Source organism: Aethalodelphis obliquidens, unplaced genomic scaffold, assembly GCF_003676395.1.
Source record: "Aethalodelphis obliquidens isolate GAN/ISIS:26980383/991018 unplaced genomic scaffold, ASM367639v1 scaffold36, whole genome shotgun sequence".
Classification (NCBI taxonomy): domain Eukaryota; kingdom Metazoa; phylum Chordata; class Mammalia; order Artiodactyla; family Delphinidae; genus Aethalodelphis; species Aethalodelphis obliquidens.
In genome coordinates, this window is record NW_020837980.1 from 2,261,853 (window position 1) to 2,278,590 (window position 16,738).

Consider the following 16,738-nt stretch of genomic DNA (forward strand, 5'->3'; position numbering starts at 1 on the left):
TTTTGATTATGCCCTAGACCCCCACGGGGGTGTCTCATAATATCTGGTATATGTACCATGACATCTTTCTAAAATCCTGAAAGTTTTGAATTCTGAGACATACTGTCCTCATGGGTTTTAGGTATGGTACTATATTACTATTGCCATTTTACAAGTGAAGAAATTGAATTACCTTAGGAGTCAAGTGACTCAGTCTAACACACTCACTTCTGTGTTTTTCTCCTCTACTCTCAATACTGTGGTACTCCAAGGACAAAAACAAGATAAACTCAAAGGCCAACATCGCAGGGACAGACAGTTACCAGACTCTTAACACTCTGTCACATAGTGACCATTACAATATCCCCGAACCCTCCCAAGCAGCATGCCCTGCTCCCTTCCCATCCCATATAAGGAAAGGTATTTGTCCTATTCTTCTCCTGCTCTGCACACTGGAAGTATGCATACCCTGCCCAATCAGCAGGTGACTCACATGTTCCTTTGTTCCCTGGCTATAAAAACAGACCAGTAACCGTTGCTTAGGGTCAGCTCTCCTGGATTATCAGGAAGTCAGCCCGCTGTTCGGGCAGTGACCCTTCCCTTTAATAAATTCTGTCTTCTTTATTTTCTGCCTTGTGTCTGGAAATTCTTTTCCAACCCACACTTGGACCACGACAAATACTACACTACTACACTTCTTCACTTCTGACCCCAGCTGTGTAGGTTTTCCACACATCAAGCAGTTCTGCAATTCCAGCTGGCTGTCCTACAATTAAACTCAATTCTGACACTATTTACCTGGAGATAGCATCAGATCCGATAGGTTAAGGATTCAGTCCCACAAGGCTGCCTTCCCACCAGATGCCAATTGCAAGTCCAGGTTGTCACCTGGGCTTCTGACCTTCTAGCTATAAATTGGAGGTTCCCCTCCCTGGGTTCAATTATACTTGCTAAAGTAGCTCATAGAACTCTGGGAAATACTTTATGTACTACCTGTTTATTATGAAAGGATATAACTCAGGAACAGCCAATGGAAGAGATATATAGAGCAAGTTTTATTGGTGATTGATTCAGTCCCAGGCCCCTCTCCCCTCCCCAGAGGTTGGGGGGCAGGGGCTGAAAGTTCCAACCATCTAATCACTAGCTGGTTCCCTTGGCACCAGCTCCCATCCTTAGGAGCTTTCCAAAAGTCAACTCATTAACATAAACTCAGGTGTAGTTGAAAGGGGCTTTTTATGAATAACAATGTTACTGAACTCAAGTCCCTGTGCCTAACTCACAGTGAGGCCAAACAATACTGAAGTTCAGAGTTTGGAGCAGAGAAAGGTTTATTGCAGGGCCATGCAGGGAGATGGGTGGCTCAGGCCTTAAAAGCCCAAAATTCCCGAAGGCTTTCAGCAAAGCCCTTCTAAAGCCAAGTTGAGAGAGGGCCATGGTTAGTTGTTGCAAACTTCTTGGTATTGGATCCTTTGTTCTTGCAACTGTCCATGTTGGTCAGGTCACCATGTTCCTGTAAACATCCAGCAAGACAGATGTTATTCTCTGTTCAGGTCACGGTCAGGTTATCCTGTATATTTCAAGCTATAGGCAACATTCTTTTACAAAAGGTGCAGAGCCAGCATGACTAAGCACAGGCAACAGAGCACAAAGGTTAAAGTAAGGTTAAAGCAAAAGGAACAGATCTAATATGGTGTCAGATTTGTTCTTCCCTGTTAGAACAAGATGTTCTTCTGAAGCTGTTTCAGGAACAAAGACCAAATACTGTAACAAAAGATGCTTCCCTTGCTCTTATTGCTTAGGAAAGTACAAGCGTTTTAGGAGCTCTTTGCCAGAAACAGGACAAAGAACAAATAAATATATATTTCTTGTTATAAATCACAATATCACACTAATCTTGGGCCAAAATAAGGGTTCAGACTCTGAGGTCAGAGCCCAACCATGCAGGCTCCATGGTTCTGAGATTTAGGGGTCTATGATGAAGAGATTCCAAGTGTTATCACTGCCATGACAGCAACCCAGGGTCAAAGGCTTCAGAGCCCCAGGCACTGAGGTCCTGTAGATACACATGCTTCCTGATGCCATTGTAATAAGGAAGAACAAATCTGACTCCATATTAGATCTGTTCCATTTTACTTTAAACTTTGTGCTTTGTTGCCTGTGCTTAGTCATGCTGGCTCTGCACCTTTTGTAAAAGAATGTTGCCTATAGCCTGAAATACATAGGATAGCTTATTCGCAAGGCTCTTGACCTTTAAGAGTTCATTCATATAGAGATAAAAAGTTGCAGAACAGAGATTAACATTTATCTTGTTGGAGGTTTACAGGAACATCATGACTTGCCCTAAGTGGACAGCTGCCAGAACAAAGGCTCCAACACCAAGAAGTCTGCAACAACTAACCATGCCCCTCCCTCACCTGACCTTTAAATAGGCTTTGCTGAAAGCCTTTGGGGGGTTCAAGGTTTTTCTAATGCATGAGCTTCATGTGTTGCCCTGCAGTAAACTTTTCTCTGCTCTAAACTCTGTCATTTCAGTATTATTTGGCCTCACTGTGTGTCAGGCACATGGACTTGTGTTTGGTAACACCATCACCGCTACCACCATCTCCAGCAGCACCACTGCCACCACCACCACCACTGTTCTTTTTCCCTGGAGGGCACCTTCCACCTGTTTGTAAGGCGGTTGAGGATTCTAGGTGGGGGCTCTGGAGAGGTGTAGCCTTTGGGGAAACCACTACCAGGCTCAGCTCTGTTCAAGACATGCTGTGATTCACTCCCCACAGCTTCCTCCATTCTTCACACTGCAGCCCAAATGGTAACAATCCCCTTCTTTAAACTTTTAGTGGTTTTCATTGCATCTTTTTTTTTGGACAGTTTTTAGCTGTACCTTTATTCATCTTAGTTCATTACAAATGTACTTGTTTTAAAGATCCTATAGGGACTTCCCTGGTGGTACAGTGGTTAAGAATCCATCTGCCAATGCAGGGGACACGGGTTCAAGCCCTGGTCCTGGAATATCCCATATGCCGCGGAGCAACTAAGCCCGTGCGCCACAACTACTGAGCCTGGGCTCTAGAGCCCATGAGCCACAACTACTGAGCCTACATGCCACAACTACTGAAACCCCCATGCCTAGAGCCTGTGCTCTGCAACAAGAGAAGCCACCACAATGAGAAGCCCACGCACCGCAACGAAGAGTAGCCCCTGCTCGCCACAACTAGTGAAAGCCTGCACGCAGCAATGAAGACCCAACACAGCCAAAAATAAATAAATGAATAAATAATAAAGATCCTATAAATAGTGTCTACCCGCTAATGTGGGATATAAGTCACCCCTCTCAGCATGGTATTTTTGTCTTTAGAAAGCAGAATTCTTATAGGAATCTTATTGATCGCACAGTGGTTACAAGAATGTCGGATATAATGATGTATACAATCTAAACAGGACAGGCTGATTAAAAATGTACATAATGCAAAAATATACTTATTAAAAGTTAGCCATGGGGACTTCCCTTGTGGTGCAGTGGATAAGACTCTGTACTCCCAATGCAGGGGGCCCGGGATTTGATTCCTGGTCACGGAACTAGATCCCACATGCATGCCGTAACTAAGGGTTTGCATGCCACAACTAAGGAGCTCGTGTGCCACAACTAAGACCCAGCACAACCAAATAAATAAATATATATGCATATATTAAAAAAACTTAGCCATGAGGACAGATGAATGCAGTGGGAAGAGTAGTTGATTGGGGTTGACGGCCCATATACAGTGATACTGCTTTTTCTTCCTCCATTACAGTAAAAAACTGCCACTAATAGATACAGGTATTCCACACACATCTAACTACACAAAGGTAGGTGGTGACCTGCTACATGTATAGTCTAAAGTGGTCTGTGATCCTTCTGTGATAAGTCTCACAAAAATAGTACATAGTGAACCCCATGCAGGTAGTAGGAAACACTGGTTATCCATTCTAGTTAGACTTTGAAAATGTTTAACTTTTGACATTAATATCTGTAAAGAACATGTTTCCTTTTGCTGTTTTCAAAATTAACAGGCACATAGAGTGGAGGAATTTTGACGGTTGCTTTTCCTAACAGTGATAACTGAAATACTCTTTTTAAATTTTTTTGAATTTATTTATTTATTTTTCACTGCATTGTGTCTTCACTGCTGTGCACAGGCTTTCTGTAGTTGCAGCAAGCAGGGGCTACTCTTTTGTTGCGGTGCACATGCTTCTCATTGTGCTGGCTTCTCTTATTGTGTAGCATGGGCTCTAGGCGCAGGGGTTTCAGTAGTTGTGGCACATGGGCTCAGAATTGTGGCACATGGGCTTAGTTGCTCTGCAGCATGTGGGATCTTCCCAGACCAGGGCTCAAACCCGTGTCCCCTGATTTGGCAGGCAGATTCTTAACCACTGCGCTGTCAGGGAAGTCCCTAAAATACTCTTTAAAATACTTTTTAATAACATATTTCAGTCACATACAACATAAAATATGGATCATCTACAGCTTTAAGCTGAAAGGTAGAGGACATGCATCTGAATTTTAATGCTTTACTTTCAGTATTCTGCAGTTTCCTACCTTTGCCGTGAAGAATGAAACTGATGTAACTGCTTGTTTATTTTCCATTTCATTTTGAATAACATTCAAATTCAGTTCTTTGGTCATCAAGGGTTTACCTGGTCTGGCTTCTGACTTTTCCAATCTTATCTCCTACTATTCCCCGCTCCACACTGACCTCTTTCAGTCCTTCAAACTTTACTAAGTGCATTTTTTGCGTCAGAATGTCAACCAAAAAAATAATGCAGGAGGCTCCAAATAAGAAAGGAGTTTATTTGGGGTCTTAAGAACTGCAATTCGAGAGACACAGATTCAGGTGAACCCAAAGGAGAGTTCTGAGGAAGAGAAAGGGTCAGGAGCTTATAAAGACAAAAGGACAAGGCTGTTAAAAGTTGCCTGGCAAGAATTGTGATTCACTCTGATATGAGTCAGAAAATATTTGTCCTTAGGAATTACAAGTTGTTTTACGATAGGAGTCCAATAATTAGATAGACTATCACGAGTTATTTTAGGGTAAGGATCCAATAAGTATCTTGGGTTTCTGGCAGGTGTTCTGGATTACTTCATCAGGTCAAAAGGTCAGATTCCATCCAGACTGAGATGTGCATAAGCCATACTTCCTTAATGGCCTCCTGGCTCCATTTTAGAGAGCTCTCTTAGCAATGCTGACTCCATTTTTACTTTCCTTTCACGAGAGTCTTTCTCTTCCCTCTGTCCCCAGATCTCTGCATGGTTATCTCCTTTTTATAGTTCAGGTCTGAAGTATAAAACAATTAAATAGGGAAACAATTAGATTGGGGTTGGCTCTAATGCCATGGCATCCTATGTAAGCAAACCAAAATCTAAGCCTGTAAACGCCTCAAAGTTATGATATCAAAACACTTAACCAATAACAAAGAGCCAACTAAGCTTTAAGCCATAGCCAACCAAATAATTTCCTTCTTTGCTTTCTCTGTGTAAGTCTTTCCTCCCAAATCCTATTAGCAGAGCACTCTTAACCACTTCTAGTTTGGCACTGCCCAATTCTAAGCAGTTTTTGCTCAAATAAACTCTCAAAATTTTTAATAAGCTTCAAGTTATCTTTTAATAGGTTTCAGCAAAAATGTCACAGCCTCAGAGATGCCTCCCTTGACCATCCGAGCAAAAGTAATCCTTCTCTCATCTCTTGGCCTCTCCCGACACCCTGTCTCTCCCTGATCCTATCTTGTTCTTTATAGTCCTTATCTTATCTCCACATGTTGTTTGTTTGTGTGCTTGTTTTCTATCTCTCACACTAAAATCTATACTCCAAGAGGACATGTTTGTTTACTGATACATGCTCCCTGGCACATAGTAGGTATTAAATATCTGTTTGAATGAATGTAATTAATGGATTTTAAAAGTCCCATTTAAATGACCAATAAATGTGAGTTCGGAATCATATAATTTTGTAAAAATAAAAATAACTGGTGATGCTAACTAGAAAAAGACAAGGTTGTCTTTGCAGTGGGTCAGCATCCTGATGAAGGACAATTGCCATCCCTGTCACTGTTACAAAACTGATCATTATTATGTTGGCATTACTAAGTGATTATTCTTAATTTTCAAAATGTTAATGATATTTAATTACATTATCTAAAAATCAGGGCTTCCCTGGTGGCGCAGTGGTTGAGAGTCCGCCTGCTGATGCAGGGGACGTGGGTTCGTGCCCCGGTCCGGGAAAATCCCACGTGCCGTGGAGCGGCTGGGCCCGTGAGCCATGGCCGCTGAACCTGCGCGTCCGGAGCCTATGCTCCGCAACGGGAGAGGCCACAACAGTGAGAGGCCTGCGTACCGCAAAAAAAAAAAAAAATTCAGTGGTCTGTTTGTGAATTGGATATTTTCCACTCTATCCTTCTCTACTCTGGGCTCTAACAAGCCGACCTTTATAGATTGCATAAACTAGGATCCCTTGACCTCTGATTTCTGGTTGGGTTGAGGACATGACCGCATCAGCAGATCAAAAGGAGAGGTAGAGAATGGGTTAGAGTATTTATTCTTCCAGCTCCCTCCTGGCTGGGTTGCCACAGGCTGTTTACCCTAACTGACCCAAAGGCCATAGCTCCTTTTAGGTGGGTATGGCCATTCTCTCCAGGTTTTGGTAACTTTCCCTCCCTGCCCTTTCAGGACTAGGAGAGGTAAGGGCTTCCTGCTATTGCTAGTCCTAAGGTATTGAAACATTATCACCCCTGCCCTTAACTGTGCCCAAACCTTTGTAAGCAGCCCCTTTATTAACACCTCCTTGCTTATCCTGTTTGAATTTGCCCAGCTGTTTCCTGCCTTGGATCTGGAGTCATACACTGTATGCCTCAAACTCATGAGAATTTGAAAGACATGGATCTATAGCCTAGAAACAAATTAAATCAAGGATCGAGCTAATGGAAAATTTTAACAATGCACAAGAACTCATGATCATGGGCACTATTGTTTCCAATTTGGAGTAAGACATAAGTTGAGATATAAAAAGAAACTAAATAAAAAGAACGCATGTTATTTTCACATTACCTTGAATTAAGGACACTCCTACTGGGAAATAACCTGCATATGGTAGGATAATAAAGAAGTGGCTCATTTGGCTTATCTTTATTCTATTTGCCCTTAGCCCCCTTCAAAGTTATAACCTAAAGATCAGGTTTTAAAAAGGTACCAGACAAGGGATTGGCTACTTTCTACGCCCATCTTTGCCATTTTCCTGCTCGGAAATCATAGATGTGGTGAAGACGGCAGAGTAGGGAGACCCTGAGCTCACCTCCTCTCATGGGCATACAAAAATTAAAACTATTTATAGAGCAACTATCTATGAGAATGACCTGAAGACTAGCAGAAATGATTTTCCACAACTAAAATATAAACAAGCAACCACAGTGAGATGGGTAGGAGGAGTGGAGACACAATATAGTCCAGACTCATACCCCTAGGTAGGCCACTCACAAACAGGAGGATAATCACAATTTCAGAGATTCTCCCCAAGGACTGAGGGGTCTGAGTTCCACATCAGGCTTCCCAGCCCAGGGGTCTTATACCAGGAAGATGAGCCCCCAGAACATGTGGCTTTGAAGTCCAGTGAGGCTTGCTTATGGAAGAGGCAGAGGGCTGTAGGAAACAGAGACTACACTCTTAAAGGGAGCATGCAAAATATCACATGCTCTAAGGTCTAGCACGGAGGCAGTAGTTTGAAAGAAGCCTGGGTCAGACCCACTTGCTGATCTTGGAGAGCCTCTGGGAGAGGCAGGAGGCAACTGGGAATCACCCCTGGAGAAAGAAACTGGTGGCAGCCATTCTTCTAAGTTCATTCTGCCATGAAGACAATGGTGTTGACAAGCGCCAATTTAGAATCTTCCCTCTAGCCTATTAGCACCAGGGGTTACCTGCCCACTAGTGGGAAGGCATCAGTCAGTCCTGGACCCCCTCACCCCCAAGACCCAGCCTCTCTCATCAGTGGGCCAAGGGCACCCCCATAAGACTGTCAGCTGACTTTTCAAGCAGAAACTTTGCCGGCCAGAAGGGAGTAGCATGATATTCGAAGTGTATTAAAGGAAAAAAACCTATAACCAAGAATACTGTACCTGGCAAGGCTATCATTCAGATTTGAAGGAGAGATAAAGAGTTTACAGACAAGCAAAAGCTAAAAGTTCAGCATCAATAAATTGGCTTTATAAGAAATGTTAAAGGAACTTCTCTAAGCAGAACATAAAAGACCACAGCAAGACATGTGAAAACTACGAAAAGAAAAATCTCATTGGTAAAGGCAAACATACAGTAAAGTTAACAGATCAACCACTTGTCAAGCTGGTAGGAAGGTTTAAAAACAAAAGTAGTAAAAGCATCTATATTCACACTAAGTATTTAAGGGATATACAAAACAACAAGATGTAAAATATGATGTCAAAAGTATTAAACGTTGGTTGAAAAGATAAAAGAAAAAGAAAAAAGGGAGGGAAAAAGAAAAAGAAAAAAAGAAGAAAAAAGTTAAACAGTGGGAGCAGAGTAAAACGGCAAGGCTGTTAGAATGCATTCAAACTTGAGATCATCAGCTTAAAATAATCAAGTATATGTATATAGGTAATTATATATAAACCTCATGGTAACCACAAACCAAAAACCTACAATAAATACACACTCATAAAAAGAGAAAGGAATCCAAACATAACACTAAGGATAATCATCAAATCACAAAGGAAGAGTGCAAAAGAAGAAAGGGAAAAAAAGAACTATAAAAACAACCAGAAAACAAGAAGCAAAATGGCAATAAGTACATACCTATCAATAATTACTTTAAATGTTAATGGACTAAATGCTCCAACCAAAAGACATAGAGTGGCTGAATGGATACAAAACCAAGACCTATATATATGCTGCCATCAAGAGACTCACTTCAGATCTAAATATACACACAGACTGAAACTGAGGGAATGGAAAAGATATTACATGCAAATGGAAATGAAAAGAAGACCTGGGTTAAAAATACTTATATCAGACAAAATAGACTTTAAAAAAAGACTGTAGGACTTCCCTGGTGGCGCAGTGGTTAAGAATCCACCTACCAATGCAGGGGACAAGGGTTCAATCCCGGTTTAGGATGCCACGGAGTAACTATGCCCACGCGCCACAACTACTGAACCTGCGCTGTAGAGCCCACGAGCCACAACTACTGAGCCTGCGCACCACAACTACTGAAGCCCGTGCGCCTAGAGCCCGTGTTCCACAACAAGAGAAGCCGCTGCAAAGAGAAGCCCGCGCACCGCAACAAAGAGTAGCCCCCACTTGCGGCAACTAGAGAAAGCCCACACACAGCAACAAAGATCCAATGCAAGCAAAAATAATGTTTATAATAAATAATAAATAAATAAATAAATTTATTTTTTAAAAAAAGACTAACAAGAGACAAAGAAGGATATTACAGAATAAAGCAATCAATCCAACAATAAATATAACTTATTATATTTATAATAATTGTAAATATTTTTGCACCCAACATAGGAGCACCTAAATACATAAAGCAAATATTAACAAACATAAAGGGATAACTTGACAATAACACAATAGTAAAGGACTTTATTACTTTTCTTCCAATTTTATTGAGATATAATTGACATACAGCACATATAAGTTTAAGGTATACAGCAAAATAATTTGACTTACCTCATGAAATGATTAGCACAAAAAGTTTAGTGAACATCCATCATCTCTTGAGATATGAAATTAAACAGAAAAAATGTTTTTCCTTGTGATGAAGAAAATCTTAGCATTTACTCACTTAGCTTTTTCTCTTTTTTCTTTTTTCTTTTTCTGCAAAACGCTTTACTGTTTTCATTTGGTCCAAGGCTTGGGAGAGGGTTCCAGGGCGGTTAAAAAGCTGCCTAGAGGCTGCAGAGTGGGACTTCAGGTAGAAGCCCGGACACCAGAGGGGCTCCTCAAATGTTTCTGGGCTTCAGAGGCTCCTAGTCATGCTTGCGGTTAAGCCTTTTAAGCCTTTCGAAGAGATACTCACCCAGCCCAGCCTGGGGACCAGCCAGCCTGCAGATGTTGGTCAGGTGGTCGCCCAGTTTCTAGATGAGTTTCACCTCCTCATCTAGGAAGTGGCTCTCCAGGAAGTCACAGAGGTGGGGGTCTGCACGGGCAGAACCCAGGGCATGCAGATCCAAAAGGGCCTGGTTCAGGTTGTTTGCCATGAGTACAGCAACTTCCATAACATCCTGGGTTTACCCCTCTCATCTTGAGGTGGCTTCTGCACATCCTGGAAGAGGGTGTGGCTGCCACGATGGTTTTGCATTTTCAAGAGACGGTCCTGCGGTGCCCTTGCGATTCTCCTTGGCCAGTTCGTGGATATAGTGCCCCACGCCCTCCAGGGCCACATAGTCATGGTGGAAATAGAAGCCCAGAGAGAGGTAGGTGTGGGAGGCCCACACGTGCATATTAATTCTGACGAATCTGGGAGGTCATGTTTGTAAGGAGTTGAGGCCAAAAAATGGTGTTGGCTGGTGCCAGTGGCTGATTCTGAAGGTTGCAACTGGAAAAAAGGTTGGAGGATGGTTGCAGAGGCTGGAGCATGGAGGCATCCCTGGGTCTGTTCAGTCCAGACACTGTTGAAGCAAGAGACAGATCCGTGGGACCCCAAGCGCACTGCGACTTAACTTTCATATATAATATTCAGCAGTGATAATTATATTTATCAAGTTGTACATTACACCCCTAGTACTTATTTATCTTATAACTGGAAGACTGCCTTCATCCACTTTCCCCTCCACACTCACTGCCTCTGGTAACCACAAATCTGATCTCTTTTTCTATGAGTTTGTTTGCGTATGAAATATAATTGACCTACAATGATATGTTAGTTTCTATTACACAACATAGTGATTAGATATTTCTATACATTTCAAAATGATCGCTATGATAAATATAGTTACCATCTGTCACCATACAAAGATATTACACAATTATTGACTATATTCCCCACAGTGTACAACTCATACCCATGACTCATTTATTTTATAACTAGAAACTTGCACCTCTTAATCTCCCTCACCTATTTCTCTTCTCCTCCCCACAAGTCCTCCCCTCTGGCAACCACCTGTTTGTACTCTGTATCTATGACTCTATCTCTGTTTTGTTATGTTTGCTCACTTGTTTTGGTTTTCAGATTCCACATATAAGTGAAATTATATAGTATTTGTCTTTCTCTGATTTAATTAATTTCACTTAGCACAATATCCTCTAAATCCATCTATGTTGTTCCAAATGACAAGATTTCATTATTTTTTATACCACATATTCTTTATCCATTCATCTATTATAAGCACTTAGGTTGCTTCCATATCCTGGCTATTGTAAATAACACTGCAGTGAACATAGTGGTGTGTATTTTTTTGAATTAGTGTTTTTGTTTTCTATGGATAAATATCCAGGAGTGGAACTGTTGGATCATATACTAATTCCATTTTTAATTTTTTGAGGAATCTCCATACTGTTTTCCATAGTGGCTGCACCAATCTACATTCCCAACAGCACTGCATGAGGGTTGCCTTTTCTCCACATCCTCACCAACACTTGTTACTTGTCTTTTTGATAATAGCCATTCTGACATGTGTCAGGTGATAGCTCACTGTGATTTTGATTTGTATTTCCCTGATGATTAGTGATGTTGAGCATCTTTTCATGCATCTGTTGGCTATCTGTGTGTCTTCTTTGGATAAATATCTATTCAGGTCCTCTGCTCATTTTTTAATCTGATTTTTGTTGTTGTTGTTGTTGAGTTGTATGAGCTCTTTGTATATTTTGGATATTAACCCCTTATCAGATATACTGTTTGCAAGTATCTTTATATTCAGTAGATGGCCTTTTTGTTTTGTTGATAGTTTCCTTTGCTGTGAAAAGCTTTTTAGCTTGATGTATATAGTCCCACTTGTTTATTTTGCTTTTGTTTCCCTTGCCTGAGGAGACGTACCCCCCCAAATATTGCTAAAACCAATGTCAAAGAGCATACTGCCTATGTTTTCTTCCAGGATTTTTATGGTTTAGGACTACATTTAAGCCTTTAATCCATTTTGAGTTATTCAAATATATGGTGTGAGAAAGCAGTCCAGTTTAATTCTTTTGCACATAGCTCATGACTACATGCTTAAGAATCCAGCTGTACAGCCTGATTGCTTGGTTTCAAATACCAGCTTTACCACTGATAAGCCATGTGAACTTGGACATGTTTCTTACTCTCTTTGGACCTCTGTTTCCTCATTTGGAAAATGGGTGATAATGATAACGATACCCACCAATCAGGGTTACTTTGAGGATTATATGAGTTAGAACTTGTAAAATGCTTACTGTGTGCAAGTCATCATTCTAACCTCTCAATAAATATTCATAGTCTTCATCGATACTGTTAAAAGAAAATTTTCCAGAGATAATTTACTGATCAAGTAGGCTTTTATTCAGCAATTCATAAATGGGACAGCATCTAATCTAGCAGATAGAAAGGAGCTCAAAAGAGCCATACAAGGCAAGAAATGTTTACAGACCAAAGCAAGGAGGTATAAGGAAGTGACACTGGGCATTTGCTGATTGGTTTTAACCAATGGCAGTGTTACTTCCATTATATGGAGCAAAGGGAAATCTTGGAGCCACGTCAGGTTAACTTCTACTGAGCAGGCAAGCGTTGACTGGTTGGCCTAGGTCTTCCGTTGGGAGAGCAGAGGATAGAAACTAAGTTAACCTCTGGTTTGCAAATGTGGGGGCTTTACATAAATGATTCCATCTTGGGCCTAACCTGGTCACTTTAACAATAGCCAACTGAAATGACTTTGGGTTAGTAATAGATGATGATGTGCATGTTATACTGAATTGAAAATTAATATTAGAGGAGCAATTGCTGGGGTTTTTTAATTAATTTATTTATTTATGGCTGTGGTGGGTCTTCGTTGCTGCGTGTGGGCTTTCTCTAGTTGCGGTGAGCGGGAGCTACTCTTCATTGTGGTGCGTGAGCTTCTCATTACAGTGGCTTCTCTTGTTGCAGAGCATGGGCTCTAGGCATGCAGGCTTCAGTAGTTGTGGCACATGGGCTCAGTAGTTGTGGCTCGCGGGCTCTAGAGCGCAGGCTCAGTAGCTGTGGTGCATGGGCTTAGTTGCTCCACGGCATGTGGGATCTTCCTGGCTCGAACCCGTGTCCCCTGCCTTGGCAGGCGGATTCTTAACCACTGCGCCACCAGGGAAGTCCGCAATTGCTGTTTTGAATCCAGATATAATCAGTATGGCTTAAGAGTGAAGAACCTAACTCATGGCCTATTCTTATATTTTGAGATATGACATGTAAAGATGATTTGAACAATTTATTGCCATCTGCTTATGTGCACACATGTTCTTATTATTGACCCAATATTCACTTATATATAGCATAAGAGATATACTTAATCATTTTATATATATATACTTATTATATATTTGTATACACACACTAGGAATGAATAACATGATTTAAGGAAAGTAATATTGTTTATTATTCTTATATAACCTGCCCAGAGGAACAAACTATAATAAAGTTTTCTTTATATGGTATCTAGGGAAGGAAATGGAGAAGGTTCTGAGCTAGAGGTAACTACAGTAAAGTGGACACAGCAAGCAAAGAGGCAAGAAAGGAAAAATGACATCTTGCCCTTTGCCCAGCCTGTCCACAAATCACTGACCATGCACCAGAAGAGACTTCCATTCCTAATAACCTTGCATTCCAAGATAAACAATGAATAATAGGAACCTCCTAAAAGCCTTGACTAACAGGAAATCCTAAAAGCTTTGCCTCCTGAGATAAGCCACAAAAACAAGAACATCCTGTTTTTCTTCCCAAAAGACAGGAACATCTTGTTCTTATCCAATCTGAATTGTCAGCTGCTGTATCTGAACTATAAATATCTGCCATATCATCTGAACTACAATTTCCTCTCATTCTATTTGATGAGCCACTATTTCTAAAGGCCTAGTTCCCTTGCACTGCTAGTAAAAATGTTTCCCTGTGTTCACTGTTTGTCTCTGAATTTTATTTTGACAGAGTTCCTGAATACAGTAGTAGTAACTGATTCTCTTGGGAAGTCCTGAGGTCAGATGCACCAAGAGCCAGCCTCATGGGGGGGAGGGCACTTGTGCAGCTGCACAGGCCCCACCCCTGGTTTAATGCTCTGCTATCACCGTCTTGAAATTCTTAATCACTTTTATATTGCTGGTCCTGGATGTACCATAAACCTCTCTCCTGAGCGCCCAAACAGAGTAGAAAGAGCATGGCCTTTGGAGTCTGACACACCTTTTTATTTGGGAAAGTTCTCACTTTATAAAATAGCATGATACTTCAGACTGATGATTACGTGAACTCATGAAAGTATCTATCATGTTTGACATCTGGGTAAATAGGTCCATAAATAATAGTTCTGAATTGCCCCATTTTACCTTCTTTGAAGTAGAGCTATATAGCCTTATACAATCTACTTTTCTTCTCAGCATGAATCTAAATAGAAGCAGCAATTCATTTGAACAAGTATTTATTTGAGTGAGAGTTGGGATACAGTACTCAAAACTTCAAGTTGCAAGCTTTCAAAGATGCGAACATTCGTTCACACGTCCAATCACGCAAGTTAGTTCACATGTCTTGCGTACATTGTCACATGCGTGCATCCTCTACAACTGGTAGTGGTTTTGTGTACTTTACTGTACAGTACTGTATAGAGTACAGTAGTACAGTATCTTTATTTAAAGCCCACGATGTCTGGAAGCAAGAGTAAAAGCAGCAGTGATATAACTGGTACTACTGTATTTTTCAAGGTACTGTACGGTAAGATTAAAAATGTTTTATTTTTTTGTGTTTGTTTTTTATGTATTATTTGTGCAAAACGTATTATAAACCTATTACAGTGCAGTACTATATAGCCGATTGTGTTAGTTGGGTACCTAGGCTAACTGTTGGACTTACAAACGAATTGGACTTACGAACAAACTCTCGGAATGGAACTCATTCATATGTAGGGGACTTACTGTACTTACGCGTTCATTCCCTCACCTCCCATTCATTCCTCTCATTACAATCAGGCTACATCCTCCACCACCACCTCAGTGACCCTCAGTGACCTCCTTGCTGCTAAATCACCTTCAAGTGTTATCTTAGTTGACCTCTCTGTAGCATGTGACAATTTTGGTGATGTTTATCTTCTGTAGTACCTATTTCTTCCCTTCCTCTTTGGCTATTCCTTCTCAGTGTCAATTGCCAGCCAATTGCTATTCCTCAGCTATCTCTCCAAGGACTGATTGTTCTCTATATACAACTCTATATACAACTGTTGAGTGAGCTCATCTATTCCTATACCTTCAATTTCTGTCTATATGCTGGTGACTCCTGCTATGAATATGTAACTGTTAGGCTGTTTGAGGCAGCAAGAAGCAGAAAACTCAAGTCAACCAGTTTTATCAACAACAAAAGGGATTAACTGAATTATATAACAGAAAGTAGTGTTGAAATAAATTTCTAGGTCCAAGATGAGGCTGCTCCTGTCCAGGATGGCATGTCAACAAACCCAAACTTAGATAATTTTCATGTTCCTATAAATGCTCTGCTTGATCAGAAACACAGTATCCAGCCAGCCAATCCCCAACTGCCAAGAAACTGTGATGATTTCCTTGTTTTCAGATATGCAACCCCAGCCAATCAACTTAAGCCAAATACTCTTTCCTTATTCCCTGACTGACCTGCTAGCCTTATAAGGAAATCCCTGACCTCCTAGCCAATCAATCATGCCATTTCCTCATTGCTGCTTCAAACACTGTGTAAAATGCACTGTTGCCCAAACAACCCTCAGGAAGAGTGCTCCACTGTTTGTGAAGTACTGTATTCCCCCAATCCATAATTGTTTCCCCTTGAATAAAGGATATCAAGCTCCTTGTTTTATTTTTGTCATCTGATAGTAAAGAGGAGGGGTGGTGTTCATGCATGATTCAATCAGGTCTCCGGCTGTCTTCCTGTGATTCTCTTACTTTGTTTTCCTGTTTAACTTCATTCAAAATGACAATGATGAGAGAACAGAGTGTTGCTTCACAAAGCATCATACAAATAAATATGAGGAAACTTCTTTCCCAGCAATCTCCAGAACTTTTCCTGCTTCTTATTGGCCACGGATGAGTCACATGCCCACGTGCCCATTCTTGAACCCATCTTGGTGGCTGAGGGAATATTGTGGTTTCTTGATTAATCTAGGCCTGTTAACCTTTGAATCAATTACTATAGTAATCACTGATTAGCCTTAATCTGGACCCACCACTGAAGATGAAGTCAGTCCCCAAACCACACTGCTGCCAAAAAATAAGGTAGGAATGAGATGAGTACGTTAGGGCAACCACAACATACATGAGACCTATATTATTCAGTGGCAAGAAACTCAAATTCTTGACACAGTTATGCTAAGTACCTGAGAGGCTAGTTTGTAAATTGTAGGCCCTAAAATCTGCTGGAAATCATTGTAAAAACACTTCTAAGAATTGTGATATCATGAGGGTTTACAAATCTTTGACCTTTAAAATAATTGGCTAGAAATAACTAGGACTTTGTTATCTTACCTTTTTATATAATTGACATTTTCTTAAAAAGAAAAAAACAGGGGGCTTCCCTGGTGGCACAGTGGTTGGGAGTCCGCCTGCCGATGCAGGGGACACGGGTTC

General features: G+C 41.0%; 1 long non-coding RNA gene across 2 annotated transcripts; it reads right to left on the reverse strand.

Moving 5' to 3' along the window:
• Nucleotides 1–1,072: 1,072 nt before the first annotated feature.
• LOC113632303 (uncharacterized) lies at nucleotides 1,073–16,685 on the reverse strand. 2 transcript variants are annotated; one of them, XR_003437756.1, is made up of 3 exons: nucleotides 16,637–16,685; nucleotides 9,698–10,638; nucleotides 1,073–1,489 (listed from the first exon to the last, which is right to left on the reverse strand). It is a non-coding gene; the product is annotated as an uncharacterized LOC113632303 (long non-coding RNA). The 2 variants fall into 2 exon arrangements; XR_003437755.1 differs by lacking the exon at nucleotides 1,073–1,489 and adding an exon at nucleotides 4,791–5,294.
• Between the last annotated feature and the right edge of the window lie 53 nt (nucleotides 16,686–16,738).